The following is a 20,118-nucleotide window of genomic DNA, read 5'->3' as shown; positions in this document are numbered from 1 at the left end:
CTGCTGAGTTTTCTCGCTGTGTGGCTGGTTTCCACGGCTCTGGTTTGAAGAACATGGCATGCGAGGATCCAGTCGCTAATGTAGTGAGCTGTAATGGTCAGATATGAATGATGATGTCATCAGGGCTTTGACAGTAGCTAGAATTCTGTCTTTGATCTCAGGAGGACATGAAAGAAAGACAATTGAGGAAAGTAGAAGAGAGCATGGCAGCATGATGGTGCAGTGGTGAGCACTGTGGCCTCACAGCAAGAAGGTTCTGGGTTTGAGTCCAGGCTCGGGTGCAGAATCTTTCTGTGTAGAGCCTGCATGTTCTCCCCATGAATGCATGGGTTCTTTCCAGGTACTCCAGCTTCTTCCCACCGTCCAAAGACGTGTAATTGGGGACGAGGCTGATTGATACTCTAAATTGACCGTAGGTATGAATGTGAGTGTGAATGGTTGTTCGTCTCTGTATGCTGACCCTGTGATGGACTGGTGACCTGTCCAGGGTGAACCCCACCTCTGGCCCATAGATGCTGGGATAGGCTCCAGCCCCCTCGACCATCAATGTAGGTCTTTTGTTAATTTCATGCCACATGAAATTATTGTTGGTCACTTTTCTAGCGACTGTCTCACAGTGGCAAGACAAGAACACTTCTACTTTTGATGATGACAGTTTGTTCAACACTAAACTTCATCTAGTACCATGTTGTCAAACACTGGAACCTCCACAGCACCTGAACAGGGACTTGAACCCTGGACCCTCACATTAAAAGTCTGATGCTCTACCGTCTGAGCTCCTCAGGCTCTTTCTACAGCATTGAGACAGGAACAGAAACACCTGTGAAGGTCAAACTGATGCTTTCTTGACTTGTTCAGTCCTCCATGTTGAAGTCCACCATGCTTTTGATTGGCTCTGATTCTCTGTGGCAAAATCCAACAAGAGGCTCCAAAATGTCCTGAATGTCACAAGAATGCACAGGACAAGATGTTAGTTTCCTTCATGTCTGCAGTTCCTCCACTGGAAAGTAAAGTCAATGCTGCTCCTCTGCTGAAACCTGGGATCGGACCAGGGACCTTTAGATCTTCAGTCTAAGGCTCTCCCAACTGAGCTGGTTCAGTTCTGAGTGAGGGCCCTGCTTCTCTCATTTATAATCTCTTCCACTCTCACTGGACCTTAGAGAGGATTGGAGCTTCTGAAGTCCTGACACATTGAACAGTTCTCCAGCACCATTTTTGATGAAGGTCTGGATCACACCAGCCTTTTTTGTTTGACTTCTTCCAGTTGCCTCAACATTGTGTGAGCCAATAATTCCACATCTGTACCAGACACACCTCTGGTTGGTGGGTTGATGGATCTTTCTGTTCTAACAGTGTCTTTTATCTTGCTTTTATCTTTTCTATCTTTTCTTTGTATCTGCATTCTGTGGTGCACAGTGGCTCTGGAAGAGCGCTCTATCTCACTATTGTCATTGTACCCCCCCCCCCCCGTACAACGAAAATAAAAGATTCTGATTCCGATTCTGACACACACGAACACACACACACACACACACACACACACACGCACACACACACACACACGTGTATCAACATGATGTTCCGAATGTTTCACTGTCTGTGGTTGTCCAGCTCTCCTTGCCTCTTCACTGTCATTGTCAGAACTCGGAGCAGTCTTCCTCTCCAGGTGATGTCTCTGAGTGATGATGATTGCTGTCTGTTCAACCAGCTTCATTTGTTGATATCTGAGAAGGACTGAAGACAGCAAAGTGTGCTGATTGGCCAACAACCCCTCACAGGTCAAAGGTCACTGCTCTGAGGCGGACCAGTTTACTGTAACAGTGGTGGCACCATCCACTGCTGGCGCTCTCTTCAGTGCTTCTTGTTTCTGCCCTTTGTGTGTGAGCTCCTAGAGCAGCTGGTCCGGCTCCTCCCCTTTTCTTTTCTATTCCACAAATTTATTTTTTTGATTTTCTGTTTTTGTAATTCATCATCGATCTCGGCTCACGGTCGCTACACTCTTGACCTCCTGTGAGCCTTGAAGAGAGAGAAGCCACCTTTGTGTCGGAGAAGAGCAGCTTAGTCCAGGCAGCCAGCAGCCTGAGACCAGAGGGTAGCCCATCAACGCGCTTCCCTTCTTCATCGAGCGAATCTCAGCGGGAGCCACGGTCGACGAGGTGGAGGCTTTGGAGGCCGTCCTCCCACCAGTTCGTTGGAGAGGCGTCGTACATCGATGGGAGAATCCAGCTGAGAACGTCAGCCGGTTACGTTGGTTTTCACCGATTCAGGCCTGGACTCCTGTCTCGCTGCCAAACTCCGCCTGACTCCGTAGAGCTGGTCAGCCTCCACTCAGTCCTCTTCATTTGGTTGGAGGTCACTATCGTTCATCCTACACACCTTTCCACCTGCCTCTTAGCCGTCTACTTGAAGCTCAGATAAATCCAGGCTAATTCATACCTGCTACTCAATATGGGCCTTAATTACTCTGCTGGAATTATCACTCTGTCTTAAGGGTTTTCTTAATTGTATTAAATCCTCTTTAATTTCCAAGAAGTCTTCCAACTCATTCATTCATGCAAGCCACTGATCCACAAGAACTCATTGATGAGCTTCAACCTGAGACTGATTGTTTCTCGTTGGACGAGACACCCATTCAATGAGACTCATTGTCAGTCCGTTGAAATCTACTGGTGTTCCTGGTGAGTTGATTTAACAACATGAGCTGACAGAATCTACGTTCAGGTAGGAACCACCACATCCAGGGGTCTGGACCTTTGAGCAGGCAGAGCCATCAAAGTAGCAGACTAAGCTAGCAGACATTAGCATTGAGAAGAAACTGATACCTGAGCCTACTTTTGGGTCTGGTCAGGTGATGACACAATAATATGACATCATTGTCAGACTGACGCCTGCTCAACACTGACCAAACGCCGCCCTATTGCATTGTGGGAAATTTCTGCTTGGCTCGCGTCCATCAAAACACACAAAGAAATTTCTCCAGAATCAGGATTGACAGTGGATACAATTGAGTCCACACTGGTTTTTCATTCTGAGTCGGGTGCAGGTGTGGAATTTCAGACACAGTCTGTGTTTGTGTTGTTCATTCAGTGATTTTTCTTACAATTCCCAATCAAAGCCCCACATTGCTGATGAACTCAAAATGATGCTAACAGTAATGTAGTGATAGTTGCTAATAAACTAAGTGATGCTGACAGTCATGTGGTTAGAGTTTCGATTAACCTCAAAGTAATGCGACAGTGATTTCAGAAGAATTGCTAATGATCTCAAAATGATGCGACAGTGATGTCGTAAGAATTGCTAATAAACTCAAAACGATGCAAACAGTAATGTAGTGATAGTTGCTAATAAACTCAGTGATGCTTACAGTCATGTAGTAAGTGTTTCGAACAACCTCAAAATGATGCTGACAGTCATGTAGTCAGAGTTGCTAAAAACCACAAAATAATGCGACTGTGATGTCGGAAGAATTCCTCATGATCTCAAAATGATGCGACGGTAATCTAGTAAAAGCTGCTAATAAATTCAAAATGATGCTAACAGTAATTTAGTGAAAGTTTCGAATAACCTCAAAGTGATGCTGACAGTCATGTGGTTAGAGTTTCGAGTAACCTAAAAATGATGCGGACAGTAATGTATTAAGAGTTGCTAATAACCTCAAAATAATGCGACAGTGATTTTAGAAGAATTGCTAATGAACTCAAAATGATGCTAACAGTAATGTAGTGATAGTTGCTAATAAACTCAGTGATACTTACAATAATGTAGTAAGTGTTTCGAACTCCCTCAAAATGATGCTGACAGTCATGTAGTAAGAGTTGCTACTAAACTCAAAATAATGCGACAGTGATGTCAGAAGAGTTGGTAATGAAGTCAAAATGATGCTACAGTGATGTAGTAAGAGATGCTAAAAAACTAAGAATGATGCTGACGGTAATGTAGGAAGAGTTGAAACTAACGTTAAAATGATGCTACACTGATGTCATAAGAATTGCTAATAAACTCAAAATGATGCTGACAGTCATGTAGTGATAGTTGCTAATAAACTCAGTGATGCTTACAGTAACGTAGTAAGTGTTTCGAATAACCTCAAAGTGAAGCTGACAGTCATGTAGTAAGAGTTGCTACTAACCTCAAAATAATGCTACAGTGATGTCGTAAGAATTGCTAATGATCTCAAAATGATGCTAACAGTGATGCCGGAAGAATTGTTAATGAATTCAAGAATGATGCTGACAGTAATGCAGTGATAGTTGCTAATAAACTCAAAGTGATGCTGACAGTAATTTATTAAGAGTTGCTACAAACCTTAAAATAATGACACAGTAATGTAGTAAGAGTTGCTATGAAACTAAAAATAATGCGACAGTGATGTAAGAAGAATTGCTAATGATCTCAAAATGATGCGACAGTGATGTCGTAAGAATTGAGAGTCCGGGTTTTCCAAGTTGATCTCCTCCCACGCATGAATTCTCTGGTATCATTCCACTTACTGCGAAGACGAGCCGTGGATGTATTGTCCTGAGCCCAGGGCTTGTCAGATACCATGACCCTCAACTAAATGTGGCAGAAACCCTGCCCTCTTCATTTAGGGCTGGAAGGTGTGAGAGATACTGGGAGCTCATCGAGGCTACGTCCTCCGCGGTCTCCTCAGGCTGGCCAGCACAAGAGGAGACTGCCAACTGGCCGGGACAGGCAGTCACCGTTGTTGTTGCTGCCGTCGTCGGCCTTTCTTTCTTTCTTTCGTTTTTTCACACGATCACAGGGGAGAGCGCGGACGCAGTCCCCCACTGACAGAAATTATGCAGTTGAGATTCCCACATTTGGGGAATTCACCAGGGTCAGCACAGCCCCAGTGCAATGGCTGAGCCTCACCCGGGGAGAACCACCTTGCTGATCATGGTATCTCCCCTGCCAGGTAAGTATGACTCGCTGAGCTTAGGAACAGACATGAGCTCCAGGGACACAGCCTTCTGACTGACAGGCAGGGAGGCCGACACAGCGCCTGATCTTTCCTACCTTGTGCCAATCTGTTGCGTGCGCAGCCCCCTTTGTTTCTCACAACGATGCCAGATGTCGGATATCCCAAGCCCGGGAAGCTCGACCGATGCCGTTTTCAAGGCTGACCTTCTCGCTGGGGGCACCAGCGTGGCCTCTAACCGCACGCATCGTGCCCCGCAGTAAAAAAAAACAATCTCCGTCCGCTTTCACCCTTGGATGGAGCGTCGCGACCATGAGAGCTGTCAACGCAAGCGGCCCAATTCCGAAAGACTGAAGGCAGCAAGCTGGGGTTTCACATTTCAACATCAAGTTCACAACCCATCTCTGGGCAAAACACGCACATTGAAGGTTCAGGTCTTTCAGAGTGCATTCCAAAGCCTTTTGGGAAAGGCTCCGAGAGCAGTGCCGTCAGCGGACCTCCATCCTTATCTGGAGTGCAAACGGAGCCACAACTTGACGCCCAGCGGCAGCGCGGGCGGAAATCCAGCCCCGGCCTCATGTGCAGCACTCGAGAGTTGGCCTGAAGAGCACGGGATTTGCTCCTGACAAAAGGGGAGGGGCCCGCACTGTTCCTGGAAGGCCATTGCGGCCGCAGGTTGAGAAAAAGCTGCAGGGCAGGAGGAGAACCCTGGTCCGGTTTTGGGTGGAGCAGGTGAGCGAGTGCCTGGCGGAGGCTTGTTTTATTTCCGACAAGAAATGCGGGGCATTGCACCACTCCTGGAAATACTGCAACACCAGGTTGATGCGTGGAAAGGACGGAGCAAGCTCCCGTTCCATCTCCCTGTTCCAAAAAGCAATTTAATATATGGTTCCCGGATAGGGAACGTACCAGATATTAAACTGATAAGAACAGATACTACACTTGATCTTAGCCAAAAGGCCGAGAAGCGATGCCTGTCAGCCACCCGACGTGAGAGCCAGCACCCCCGGTACAGCCAATCCCGGCCGCGGCTGTGGGCAGGAACTGCAACATTTTGGGTGGCGACACAAAATGCAGTGCCATAAACACTACATCTGGCACACTGGTTGTCCCCACTGCTATCCAAAGCAAAGGCAATCGGTGCCTTCACCCTGCTATGCTAGTGGGGCGACTCAAAGTAAAACAAAGCAGTGTTCAAAGCCACAAGCCAGCGACTCATCCTGGACTCGGGGTTTTCCAAGTTGATCTCCTCCCATGCATGAATTCTCTGGTATCATTCCACTTACTGCGAAGACGAGCCGTGGATGTATTGTCCTGAGCCCAGGGCTTGTCGGACACCATGACCCTCAACTAAATGTGGCAGAAACCCTGCCCTCTTCATTTAGGGCTGGAAGGTGTGAGAGATACTGGGAGCTCATCGAGGCTACGTCCTCCGCGGTCTCCTCAGGCTGGTCAGCATAAGAGGAGACCGCCAACTGGCCGGGACAGGCAGTCACCGTTGTTGTTGCCGCCGTCGTCGGCCTTTCTTTCTTTCTTTCGTTTTTTCACACGATCACAGGGGAGAGCGCGGACGCAGTCCCCCACTGACAGAAATTATGCAGTTGAGATTCCCACATTTGGGGAATTCACAAGGGTATCCAAAGCCCGGGAAGCTCGGCCGATGCCGTTTTCAAGGCTCACCTTCTCGCTCGGGGAACCAGCGTGGCCTCGAACCGCATTAGAATTGCTAATGAACTCAAAATGATGCTAAAAGTAATGTTGTGAAAGTTTCGAATAACCTCAAAGTAATGCTGACAGTCATGTAGTAAGAGTTGCTACGAAACTCAAAATAATGCGACAGTGATGTCGTAAGAATTGATAATGATCTCAAAATGATGCGACAGTGATGTCGTAAGAATTGCTAATAAACTCAAAATGATACTAACAGTAATGTAGTGAAAGTTTCGAATAACCTCGAAGTGATGCTGACAGTCATGTGGTTAGAGCTGCGAGTAACCTAAAAATGATGATGACAGTGATGTCGTAAGAATTGCTATTGAACTCAAAACGATGCTAACAGTAACGTGGTGATAGTTGCTAATAAAATCAGTGATGCTGACAGTAATGTAGTAATAGTTGCTAATAACCTCAAAATGATGCGACAGTGATGTCGTAAGAATTGCTAATGAACTCAAAATGATGCGACAGTGATGTCAGAAGAATTGCAAATGAACTCAAAATGATGCTGACGGTAATCTAGTAAGAGTTGCTAAAAAAACTCAAAATAATGCGACAGTGATGTCGTAAGAATTGATAATGATCTCAAAATGATGCGACAGTGATGTCGTAAGAATTGCTAATGAACTCAAAATGATGCGACAGTGATGTCAGAAGAATTGCAAATGAACTCAAAATGATGCTGACGGTAATCTAGTAAGAGTTGCTAAAAAAACTCAAAATAATGCGAATGTGATGTCGTAAGAATTGCTAATAAAGTCAAAATAATACTGACATTATTGTAGTAATAGTTGCTACGAACCTCAAAATGATGCTACAGTGAGGTCGTAAAGATTGCTAATAAACTCAAAATGATGCTACAGTGATGTAGGAAGAATTGTTAATTAAAGAATGATGCTGATGGTAATGTTGTGAGAGTTGCGAAAAACCTCAATATGATGATTACAATAATGTCGTAAGAATTCCTAATGAACTCAAAATGATGCTACAGTGATGTTCTAAGGATTGCTAATAAACTCAAAATGATGCTAACAGTAATGTAGTGATAGTTGCTAACAAAGTCAAAGTGATGCTGACAGTAATGTAGTGAAAGTTTCGAATAACCTCAAAGTGATGCTGACAGTCTTGTAGTAAGAGTTGCTACGAACCTCAAAATGATGCTCCAGTGATGTAGTGAGAGTTGCTTAAAACCTTAAAATGATGCTGACAGTGATGTAGTGAGAGTTGCTACAAAGCTCAAAATGATGCTACAGTGATGTGGTGAGAGTTGATAGTAATTTCAAAATCACGCTTAAGTGATGTAATGAGAGTTGCTACTTTCCTAAGAAATGATGCTACAGTGATGTGGTGAGAGTTGCTACGAATCCCAAAATGATGCTACAGTGATGTGGTGAGAGTTGCGACTATCCTCAAAATGATGCTACAGTGATGTGGTGAGAGTTGCTACTTACCGAAGAAATGATGCTACAGTGATGAGGTGAGATTTGCTACGAACCTCAAAATAATGCTACAGTGATGTCGTGAGAGTTGCGACTATCCTCAAAATGATGCGACAGTGATGTGGTGAGAGTTGCGAGGAACCTCAAAATGATGCTACAGTGATGTAGTGAGAGTTGCTACGAATCTCAAAATGATGCTGACAGTGATGTCGTGAGAGTTGCTACGATCCTCAAAATGATGCTAAAGTGATGTAATGAGAGTTGCTAAAAACCTAAGAAGTGATGCTACAGTGATGTGGTGAGAGTTGATAGTAATTTCAAAATAATGCTAAAGCAGTGTAATGAGAGTTGCTACTTCCCTAAGAAATGATGCTACAGTGATGTAATGAGGTTTGCTATTTACCTAAGAAATGATGCTACAGTGATGTGGTGAGAGTTTCTACAAAGCTCAAAATGATACTGAGAGTAATGTAGTGAGTTGCTACGAATTTCAAAATGATGCTAAAGTGATGAAATGAGAGTTGCTAATAACCTCAAAATGATGCTACAGTGATGTAGTGAGAGTTGCTACCAACCTCAAAATGATGCTGATAGTGATGAAGTGAGAGTTGCTAAAAATCTCAAAATGATGCTATCAGTAATGTTGTGACAGTTGCTAAAAACCTCAAACTGATGCTACAGTGATGTAGTGAGAGTTGCTACTAATCTCAAAATGATGCTGACAGTGATGTAATGAGAGTTGCTACTAACCTAAGAAATGATGCTCCAGTGATGTCGTGAGAGTTACTAAGAACCGCAAGATGATGCAACAGTAATGTCGTCAGAGTTGCTACGATGCTCAAATGATGCTACAGTGATGTAATAAGAATTGCCACTAACCAAACAAATGATGCTACAGTGATGTAGTGAGAGTTGCGAAAAACCTCAAAATGATGCAACAATAATGTAGTGAGAGTTGCGACGAACCTCAAAATGATGCTGATAGTGATGTCATGAGAGTTTCTACGAACCTCAAAATGATGCTGAAGTGATGTAATGAGAGTTGCTACTAACCTAAGAAATGATGCTACAGTGATGTGGTGAGAATTCTACGAACCTCAAAATGATGCTCACAGTAATGTAGTGAGAATTGCTATGAACCTTTAAATGATTCGACAGTGGTGTAGTCAGAGTTACTACTATCCTCAAAATGATGCTTCAGTGATGTAGTAAGAGTTGCTACTATCCTCCAAATGATGCTACAGTGATGTGGTGCGAGTTGCTTCAAATCTCAAAATGATGCTCCAGTGATGCAGTAAGAGTTGCTTAAAACCTTAAAATGATGCCACAGTGATGGGGTGAGAGTTGCTACTAATCTCAAAATGATGCTAAAGTGATGCAGTAAGAGTTGCTTAAAACCTTAAAATGATGCTGACAGTCATGTAGTGAGAGTTGCTTAAAATCTCAAAATAATGCAACAGTGATGTGGTGAGAGTTGCTACTATCCTTCAAATGATGCTACAATGATGTAGTGAGAGTTGCTTAAAATCTCAAAATGATGTGACAGTGATGTAGTGAGAGTTGCTAAAAACCTCAAAATGATGCTGACAGTAATGTGGTGAGAGTTGCTAAAAACCTCAAAATGATGCTCCAGTGATGTAGTGAGAGTTGCTACTAATCTAAAAAATAATGCCAAAGTGATGTAGTGAGAGTTGCTTTAAATCTCAAAATGATGCTCCAGTGATGCAGTAAGAGTTGCTTAAAATCTCAAAATGATGCAACAGTGATGTGGTGAGAGTTGCTACTATCCTCCAAATGATGCTACAGTCATGTAGTGAGAGTTGCTAAGAACCTAAAAATGATGCTACAGTGATGTAGTGAGAGTTGCTAAAAACCTCAAAATGATGCTGACAGTAATGTAGTGAGAGTTGCTACGAATCTCAAAATGATGCTACAGTAATGTAGTAAGAGTTGCGAAAAATCTCAAAATGATGCTACAGTGATGTAATGAGAGTTGCTAAAATCCTAAAAATGATGCTACAGTGATGTAGTGAGAGTTGCTACGGACCTGAAAATGATGCTACAGTGATGTGGTGAGAGTTTCTTAAAATCTCAAAATGATGCGACAGTGATGTGGTGAGAGTTGCTACGATCCTAAAAATGATGCTACAGTAATGTATTAGGTTGACTAAAAACCTCAAAATGATGCTCCAGTGATGCAGTAAGAGTTGCTTAAAACCTTTAAAAATGATGCTGACAGTCATGTCGTGAGAGTTGCTACTATCCTCCAAATGATGCTACAGTGATGTCGTGAGAGTTGCTAAAAATCTCAAAATGATGTGACAGTGATGTGGTAATAGTTGCTACGAACCTCAAAATGATGCTGACAGTGATGTAGGAAGAGTTGCTAAAAACCTCAAAATGATGCTGCAGTGATGTAGTGAGAGTTGCTACTAATCTCAAAATGATGCTAAAGTGATGCAGTAAGAGTTGCTTAAAACCTTAAAATGATGCTGACAGTCATGTAGTGAGAGTTGCTTAAAATCTCAAAATGATGCGACAGTGATGTGGTGAGAGTTGCTACTATCCTTCAAATGATGCTACAATGATGTAGTGAGAGTTGCTTAAAATCTCAAAATGATTTGACAGTGATGTAGTGAGAGTTGCTAAAAACCTCAAAATGATGCTGACAGTAATGTGGTGAGAGTTGCTAAAAACCTCAAAATGATGCTCCAGTGATGTAGTGAGAGTTGCTACTAATCTAAAAAATGATGCTAAAGTGATGAAGTGAGAGTTGCTTCAAATCTCAAAATGATGCTCCAGTGATGCAGTAAGAGTTGCTTAAAACCTTAAAATGATGCTGACAGTCATGTAGTGAGAGTTGCTTAAAATTTCAAAATGATGTGACAGTGATGTGGTGAGAGTTGCTACTATCCTCCAAATGATGCTACAGTGATGTAGTGAGAGTTGCTACGGACCTGAAAATGATGCTCCAGTGATGCAGTAAGAGTTGCTAAAAAACCTCAAAATGAGTCTGACAGTCATGTAGTGAGAGTTGCTAAGAACCTAAAAATGATGCTACAGTGATGTAGTGAGAGTTGCTAAAAACCTCAAAATGATGCTGACAGTAATGAGGTGAGAGTTGCTACAAATCTCAAAATGATGCTACAGTAATGTGGTAAGAGTTGCGAAAAATTTTAAAAATGATGCTGAAGTGATGTGGTGAGAGTTGCTAAAATCCTAAAAATGATGCAACAGTAATGTAGTGAGAGTTGCTACGAACCTCAAAATGATGCTACAGTAATGTGGTGAGAGTTGCTTAAAACCTCAAAATGATGCTACAGTGATGTGGTGAGAGTTTCTTAAAATCTCAAAATGATTCGACAGTGATGTGGTAAGAGTTGCGAAAGACCTCAAAATGATGCTGACAGTAATGTGGTGAGAGTTGCTAAAAATCTCAAAATGATGCTAGAGTGATATAGTGAGAGTTGCTACGAACCTCAAAATGATGCTCCAGTGATGTGGTGAGAGTTGCTACTATCCTCCAAATGATGCGACAGTAATGTGGTAAGAGTTGCTAAAAATCTCAAAATGATGCTAAAGTGATGTGTTGAGATTGAAAAAAAAATCAAAATGATGCTGTCAGTAATGCAGTGAGAGTTGCTACGACCCTCAAAATGATGCTACAGTGATGTAGTGAGAGTTGCTAAAAACCTCTTAATGATGCTACAGTGATACAGTGAGAGTTGCTACTCATCTAAGAAATGATGCTAAAGTGATGTAGTGAGAGTTGCTTCAAATCTCAAAATGATGCTGACAGTAATGTGGTGAGAGTTGCTAAAAACCTCAAAATGATGCTCCAGTGATGTAGTGAGAGTTGCGACTAATCTAAAAAATTATGCGAAAGTGATGTAGTGAGAGTTGCTTCAAATCTCAAAATGATGCTCCAGTGATGCAGTAAGAGTTGCTTAAAACCTTAAAATGATGCTGACAGTCATTTAGTGAGAGTTGCTTAAAATCTCAAAATGATGCTACAGTGATGTGGTGAGAGTTGCTACTATCCTCCAAATGATGCTACAGTGATGTAGTGAGAGTTGCTACGGACCTGAAAATGATGCTCCAGTGATGCAGTAAGAGTTGCTTAAAACCTCAAAATGAGTCTGACAGTCATGTAGTGAGAGTTGCAAAGAACCTAAAAATGATGCTACAGTGATGTAGTGAGAGTTGCTAAAAACCTCAAAATGATGCTGACAGTAATGTAGTGAGAGTTGCTACGAATCTCAAAATGATGCTACAGTAATGTTTTAAGAGTTGCGAAAAATCTCAAAATGATGCTGAAGTGATGTGGTGAGAGTTGCTAAAATCCTAAAAATGATGCAACAGTAATGTAGTGAGAGTTGCTACGAACCTCAAAATGATGCTACGGTAATGTGGTGAGAGTTGCTTAAAACCTCAAAATGATGCTACAGTGATGTAGTGAGAGTTGCTACGGACCTGAAAATGATGCTCCAGTGATGCAGTAAGAGTTGCTTAAAACCTCAAAATGATGCTCCAGTGATGTGGTGAGAGTTGCTACTATCCTCCAAATGATGCTACAGTGATGTAGTGAGAGTTGCTTAAAATCTCAAATGATGCAACAGTGATGTAGTGAGAGTTGCTACGATCCTCAAAATGATGCTACAGTAATGTATTAGGTGGCTAAAACCTCAAAATGATGCTACAGTGATGTAGTGAGAGTTGCTATGGACCTGAAAATGATGCTCCAGTGATGCAGTAAGAGTTGCTTAAAACCTCAAATTGATGCTACAGTGATGTGGTGAGAGTTTCTTAAAATCTCAAAATGATGCGACAGTGATGTGGTAAGAGTTGCGAAAGACCTCAAAATGATGCTGACAGTAATGTGGTGAGAGTTGCTAAAAATCTCAAAATGATGCTAAAGTGATATAGTGAGAGTTGCTACGAACCTCAAAATGATGCTCCAGTGATGTGGTGAGAGTTGCAACTATCCTCCAAATGATGCGACAGTAATGTGGTAAGAGTTGCTAAAAACCTCTTAATGATGCTAAAGTGATGTGTTGAGAGTTGAAAAAAAAATCAAAATGATGCTGTCAGTAATGTAGTGAGAGTTGCTACGGACCTCAAAATGATGCTCCAGTGATGCAGTAAGAGTTGCTTAAAACCTCAAAATGATGCTACAGTGATGTGGTGAGAGTTGATAGTAATTTCAAAATCATGCCAAAGTGATGTAATGAGAGTTGCTACTTACTTAAGAAATGATGCTACAGTGATGTGGTGAGAGTTGCTACGAACCTCAAAATGATGCTTCAGTGATGTGGTGAGAGTTGCTACTTACTTAAGAAATGATGCTACAGTGATGTGGTGAGAGTTGCTACGAACCTCAAAATGATTCTACAGTGATGTAGTGAGAGTTGCTACGATCCTCAAAATGATGCTACAGTAATGTATTAGGTTGACTAAAAACCTCAAAATGATGCTCCAGTGATGCAGTAAGAGTTGCTTAAAACCTTTAAAAATGATGCTGACAGTCATGTAATGAGAGTTGCTACTATCCTCCAAATGATGCTACAGTGATGTCGTGAGAGTTGCTAAAAATCTCAAAATGATGCTGCAGTGATGTGGTAATAGTTGCTAAAAACCTCAAAATGATGCTGCAGTGATGTAGTGACAGTTGCTACTAATCTAAGAAATGATGCTAAAGTGATATAGTGAGAGTTGCTACGAACCTCAAAATGATGCTCCAGTGATGTGGTGAGAGTTGCTACTATCCTCCAAATGATGCTACAGTGATGTAGTGAGAGTTGCTTAAAATCTCAAATGATGCAACAGTGATGTAGTGAGAGTTGCTACGATCCTCAAAATGATGCTACAGTAATGTATTAGGTGGCTAAAACCTCAAAATGATGCTACAGTGATGTAGTGAGAGTTGCTATGGACCTGAAAATGATGCTCCAGTGATGCAGTAAGAGTTGCTTAAAACCTCAAATTGATGCTACAGTGATGTGGTGAGAGTTTCTTAAAATCTCAAAATGATGCGACAGTGATGTGGTAAGAGTTGCGAAAGACCTCAAAATGATGCTGACAGTAATGTGGTGAGAGTTGCTAAAAATCTCAAAATGATGCTAAAGTGATATAGTGAGAGTTGCTACGAACCTCAAAATGATGCTCCAGTGATGTGGTGAGAGTTGCAACTATCCTCCAAATGATGCGACAGTAATGTGGTAAGAGTTGCTAAAAACCTCTTAATGATGCTAAAGTGATGTGTTGAGAGTTGAAAAAAAAATCAAAATGATGCTGTCAGTAATGTAGTGAGAGTTGCTACGGACCTCAAAATGATGCTCCAGTGATGCAGTAAGAGTTGCTTAAAACCTCAAAATGATGCTACAGTGATGTGGTGAGAGTTGATAGTAATTTCAAAATCATGCCAAAGTGATGTAATGAGAGTTGCTACTTACTTAAGAAATGATGCTACAGTGATGTGGTGAGAGTTGCTACGAACCTCAAAATGATGCTTCAGTGATGTGGTGAGAGTTGCTACTTACTTAAGAAATGATGCTACAGTGATGTGGTGAGAGTTGCTACGAACCTCAAAATGATTCTACAGTGATGTAGTGAGAGTTGCTACGATCCTCAAAATGATGCTACAGTAATGTATTAGGTTGACTAAAAACCTCAAAATGATGCTCCAGTGATGCAGTAAGAGTTGCTTAAAACCTTTAAAAATGATGCTGACAGTCATGTAATGAGAGTTGCTACTATCCTCCAAATGATGCTACAGTGATGTCGTGAGAGTTGCTAAAAATCTCAAAATGATGCTGCAGTGATGTGGTAATAGTTGCTAAAAACCTCAAAATGATGCTGCAGTGATGTAGTGACAGTTGCTACTAATCTAAGAAATGATGCTAAAGTGATGTGGTGAGAGTTGCTTCAAATCTCAAAATGATGCTCCAGTGATGCAGTAAGAGTTGCTTAAAACCTTAAAATGATGCCACAGTGATGGGGTGAGAGTTGCTACTAATCTCAAAATGATGCTAAAGTGATGCAGTAAGAGTTGCTTAAAACCTTAAAATGATGCTGACAGTCATGTAGTGAGAGTTGCTTAAAATCTCAAAATGATGCGACAGTGATGTGGTGAGAGTTGCTACTATCCTTCAAATGATGCTACAATGATGTAGTGAGAGTTGCTTAAAATCTCAAAATGATGTGACAGTGATGTAGTGAGAGTTGCTAAAAACCTAAAAATGATGCTGACAGTAATGTAGTGAGAGTTGCTACTAATCTAAAAAATGATGCTAAAGTGATGTAGTGAGAGTTGCTTCAAATCTCAAAATGATGCTCCAGTGATGCAGTAAGAGTTGCTTAAAACCTGAAAATGATGCTGACAGTCATGTAGTGAGAGTTGCTTAAAATCTCAAAATGATGCGACAGTGATGTGGTGAGAGTTGCTACTATCCTCCAAATGATGCTACAGTGATGTAGTGACAGTTGGTACGGACCTGAAAATGATGCTCCAGTGATGCAGTAAGAGTTGCTTAAAACCTCAAAATGAGTCTGACAGTCATGTAGTGAGAGTTGCTAAGAACCTAAAAATGATGCTACAGTGATGTAGTGAGAGTTGCAACGAACCTCAAAATTATGCTGACAGTAATGTAGTGAGAGTTGCTACGAATCTCAAAATGATGCTACAGTGATGTAGTGAGAGTTGCTTCTATCCTCCAAATGATGCTACAGTGATGTAGTGACAGTTGCTTAAAATCTCAAATGATGCTACAGTGATGTAGTGAGAGTTGCTACGGACCTCAAAATGATGCTCCAGTGATGCAGTAAGAGTTGCTTAAAACCTCAAAATGATGCTGACAGTAATGTAGTGAGAGTTGTTAAGAACCTCAAAATCATGCCAAAGTGATTTAATGAGAGTTGCTACTTACTTAAGAAATGATGCTACAGTGATGTGGTGAGAGTTGCTACGAACCTCAAAATGATGCTACAGTAATGTGGTGAGAGTTGCTACGAACCTCAAAATGATTCTACAGTGATGTAGTGAGAGTTGCTACGATCCTCAAGATGATGCTACAGTAATGTATTAGGTTGACTAAAAACCTCAAAATGATGCTCCAGTGATGCAGTAAGAGTTGCTTAAAACCTTTAAAAATGATGCTGACAGTCATGTAATGAGAGTTGCTACTATCCTCCAAATGATGCTACAGTGATTTCGTGAGAGTTGCTAAAAATCTCAAAATGATGTGACAGTGATGTGGTAATAGTTTCAAAAAACTAAAAGTGATGTAGGAAGAGTTGCTAAAAACCTCAAAATGATGCTGCAGTGATGTAGTGACAGTTGCTACTAATCTAAGAAATGATGCTAAAGTGATGTGGTGAGAGTTGCTTCAAATCTCAAAATGATGCTCCAGTGATGCAGTAAGAGTTGCTTAAAACCTTAAAATGATGCCACAGTGATGTGGTGAGAGTTGCTAAAAACCTCAAAATGATGCTGACAGTGATGTAATGAGAGTTGCTACTAACCTAAGGAATGATGCCACAGTGATGGGGTGAGAGTTGCTACTAATCTCAAAATGATGCTAAAGTGATGTAATGAGAGTTGCTACTAACCTAAGAAATGATGCTACAGTGATGTGGTGAGAGTTGCTACTAACCTCAAAATGATGGTGACAGTCATGTAGTGAGACTTGATGCTAACCTTAAAATGATGCTGACAGTGATGTCGTGAGAGTTTCTTTGAACCTCAAAATTATGCTACAGTGATGTAATGAGAGTTGCGACAAACCTAAGAAATGATGCTAACAGTGATGTAGTGATAGTTGCTAAAAACCTAAAAATGAGGCTCCAGTAATGTCGTGAGAGTTGCTACTATCCTCAAAATGATGCTAAAGTACTATGGTGAGAGTTGCTACTAATCTCAAAATGATGCTGAAAGTGATGTCGTCAGAGTTTCTACGAACCTCAAAATGATGCTACAGTTATGTAATGAGAGTTGCTACAAACCTAAGAAATGATGCCACTGTGATGTGGTGATAGTTGCTACTAATCTCAAAATGATGCTAAAGTGATGTAGTGAGAGTTGCTAAAAACCTCAAAATGATGCTGACAGTAATGAGGTGAGAGTTGCTACGAATCTCAAAATGATGCTACAGTAATGTGGTAAGAGTTGCGAAAAATTTTAAAAATGATGCTGAAGTGATATGGTGAGAGTTGCTAAAATCCTAAAAACGATGCAACAGTAATGTAGTGAGAGTTGCTACGAACCTCAAAATGATGCTACAGTAATGTGGTGAGAGTTGCTTAAAACCTCAAAATGATGCTACAGTGATGTAGTGAGAGTTGCTATGGACCTGAAAATGATGCTCCAGTGATGCAGAAAGAGTTGCTTAAAACCTCAAAATGATGCTACAGTGATGTGGTGAGAGTTTCTTAAAATCTCAAAATGATTCGACAGTGATGTGGTAAGAGTTGCGAAAGACCTCAAAATGATGCTGACAGTAATGTGGTGAGAGTTGCTAAAAATCTCAAAATGATGTCAGAGTGATATAGTGAGAGTTGCTACGAACCTCAAAATGATGCTCCAGTGATGTGGTGAGAGTTGCTACTATCCTCCAAATGATGCATCAGTAATGTGGTAAGAGTTGCTAAAAACCTCTTAATGATGCTACAGTGATACAGTGAGAGTTGCTACTCATCTAAGAAATGATGCTAAAGTGATGTAGTGAGAGTTGCTTCAAATCTCAAAATGATGCTGACAGTAATGTGGTGAGAGTTGCTAAAAACCTCAAAATGATGCTCCAGTGATGTAGTGAGAGTTGCTACTAATCTAAAAAATGATGCTAAAGTGATGTAGTGAGAGTTGCTTCAAATCTCAAAATGATGCTCCAGTGATGCATTAAGAGTTGCTTAAAACCTTAAAATGATGCTGACAGTCATTTAGTGAGAGTTGCTTAAAATCTCAAAATGATGCGACAGTGATGTGGTGAGAGTTGCTACTATCCTCCAAATGATGCTACAGTGATGTAGTGAGAGTTGCTACGGACCTGAAAATGATGCTCCAGTGATGCAGTAAGAGTTGCTTAAAACCTCAAAATGAGTCTGACAGTCATGTAGTGAGAGTTGCTAAGAACCTAAAAATGATGCTACAGTGATGTAGTGAGAGTTGCTAAAAACCTCAAAATGATGCTGACAGTAATGTAGTGAGAGTTGCTACGAATCTCAAAATGATGCTACAGTAATGTGGTAAGAGTTGCGAAAAATCTCAAAATGATGCTGAAGTGATGTGGTGAGAGTTGCTAAAATCCTAAAAATGATGCAACAGTAATGTAGTGAGAGTTGCTACGAACCTCAAAATGATGCTACAGTAATGTGGTGAGAGTTGCTTAAAACCTCAAAATGATGCTACAGTGATGTAGTGAGAGTTGCTACGGACCTGAAAATGATGCTACAGTGATGCAGTAAGAGTTGCTTAAAACCTCAAAATGATGCTACAGTGATGTGGTGAGAGTTTCTTAAAATCTCAAAATGATGCTAAAGTGATATAGTGAGAGTTGCTACGAACCTCAAAATGATGCTGACAGTAATGTGGTGAGAGTTGCTAAAAATCTCAAAATGATGCTAAAGTGATATAGTGAGAGTTGCTACGAACCTCAAAATGATGCTCCAGTGATGTGGTGAGAGTTGCTACTATCCTCCAAATGATGCTACAGTGATGTAGTGAGAGTTGCTTAAAATCTCAAATGATGCAACAGTGATGGAGTGAGAGTTGCTACGATCCTCAAAATGATGCTACAGTAATGTATTAGGTTGCTAAAACCTCAAAATGATGCTACAGTGATGTAGTGAGAGTTGCTCCGGACCTGAAAATGATGCTCCAGTGATGCAGTAAGAGTTGCTTAAAACCTCAAAATGAGTCTGACAGTAATGTAGTGAGAGTTGCTACGAATCTCAAAATGATGCTACAGTAATGTGGTAAGAGTTGCTTAAAACCTCAAAATGATGCTACAGTGATGTAGTGAGAGTTGCTACGAATCTCAAAATGATGCTACAGTAATGTGGTAAGATTTGCGAAAAATCTCAAAATGATGCTGAAGTGATGTGGTGAGAGTTGCTAAAATCCTAAAAATGATGCAACAGTAATGTAGTGAGAGTTGCTACGAACCTCAAAATGATGCTACAGTAATGTGGTGAGAGTTGCTTAAAACCTCAAAATGATGCTACAGTGATGCAGTAAGAGTTGCTTAAAACCTCAAAATGATGCCACAGTGATGTGGTGAGAGTTTCTTAAAACCTCAAAATGATGCTGACAGTTATGTGGTGAGAGTTGCTAAAAATCTGAAAATGATGCTAAAGTGATATAGTGAGAGTTGCTACTAATCTAAAAAATGATGCTAAAGTGATGTAGTGAGAGTTGCTAAAAACCTCAAAATGATGCTGACAGTAATGTAGTGAGAGTTGCTACGAATCTCAAAATGATGCTACAGTAATGTGGTAAGAGTTGCGAAAAAATTTCAAAATGATGCTGAAGTGATGTGGTGAGAGTTGCTAAAATCCTAAAAATGATGCAACAGTAATTTAGTGAGAGTTGCTACGAACCTCAAAATGATGCTGAAGTGATGTGGTGAGAGTTGCTAAAATCCTAAAAATGATGCAACAGTAATTTAGTGAGAGTTGCTACGAACCTCAAAATGATGCTACAGTAATGTGGTGAGAGTTGCTACGAACCTCAAAATGATTCTACAGTGATGTAGTGAGAGTTGCTACGATCCTCAAAATGATGCTACAGTAATGTATTAGGTTGACTAAAAACCTCAAAATGATGCTCCAGTGATGCAGTAAGAGTTGCTTAAAACCTTTAAAAATGATGCTGACAGTCATGTAATGAGAGTTGCTACTATCCTCCAAATGATGCTACAGTGATTTCGTGAGAGTTGCTAAAAATCTCAAAATGATGTGACAGTGATGTGGTAATAGTTTCAAAAAACTCAAAATGATGCTCCAGTGATGTAGTAAGAGTTGCTACGAACCTCAAAATGATGCTACAGTGAT

At 41.0% G+C, this 20,118-nt stretch overlaps 2 non-coding genes across 2 annotated transcripts; both read right to left on the bottom strand.

The window, feature by feature from the left end:
• Positions 1 to 4,759: 4,759 nt before the first annotated feature.
• LOC147270249 (U1 spliceosomal RNA) lies at positions 4,760 to 4,923 on the bottom strand. The gene has a single exon (XR_015116681.1). It is a non-coding gene; the product is annotated as a U1 spliceosomal RNA (small nuclear RNA).
• A 776-nt stretch (positions 4,924 to 5,699) lies between these two features.
• LOC147270248 (U2 spliceosomal RNA) lies at positions 5,700 to 5,890 on the bottom strand. The gene has a single exon (XR_015117057.1). It is a non-coding gene; the product is annotated as a U2 spliceosomal RNA (small nuclear RNA).
• Positions 5,891 to 20,118: the final 14,228 nt, after the last annotated feature.

Source organism: Aulostomus chinensis, chromosome 1, assembly GCF_037954235.1.
Source record: "Aulostomus chinensis isolate RoL2024-O1b breed Wild chromosome 1, RoL_Achi_v1.0, whole genome shotgun sequence".
Taxonomy (NCBI): domain Eukaryota; kingdom Metazoa; phylum Chordata; class Actinopteri; order Syngnathiformes; family Aulostomidae; genus Aulostomus; species Aulostomus chinensis.
The sequence above is the reverse complement of the archived record's forward strand: the minus strand, read 5'-3'. Positions and strand labels throughout refer to the sequence as shown.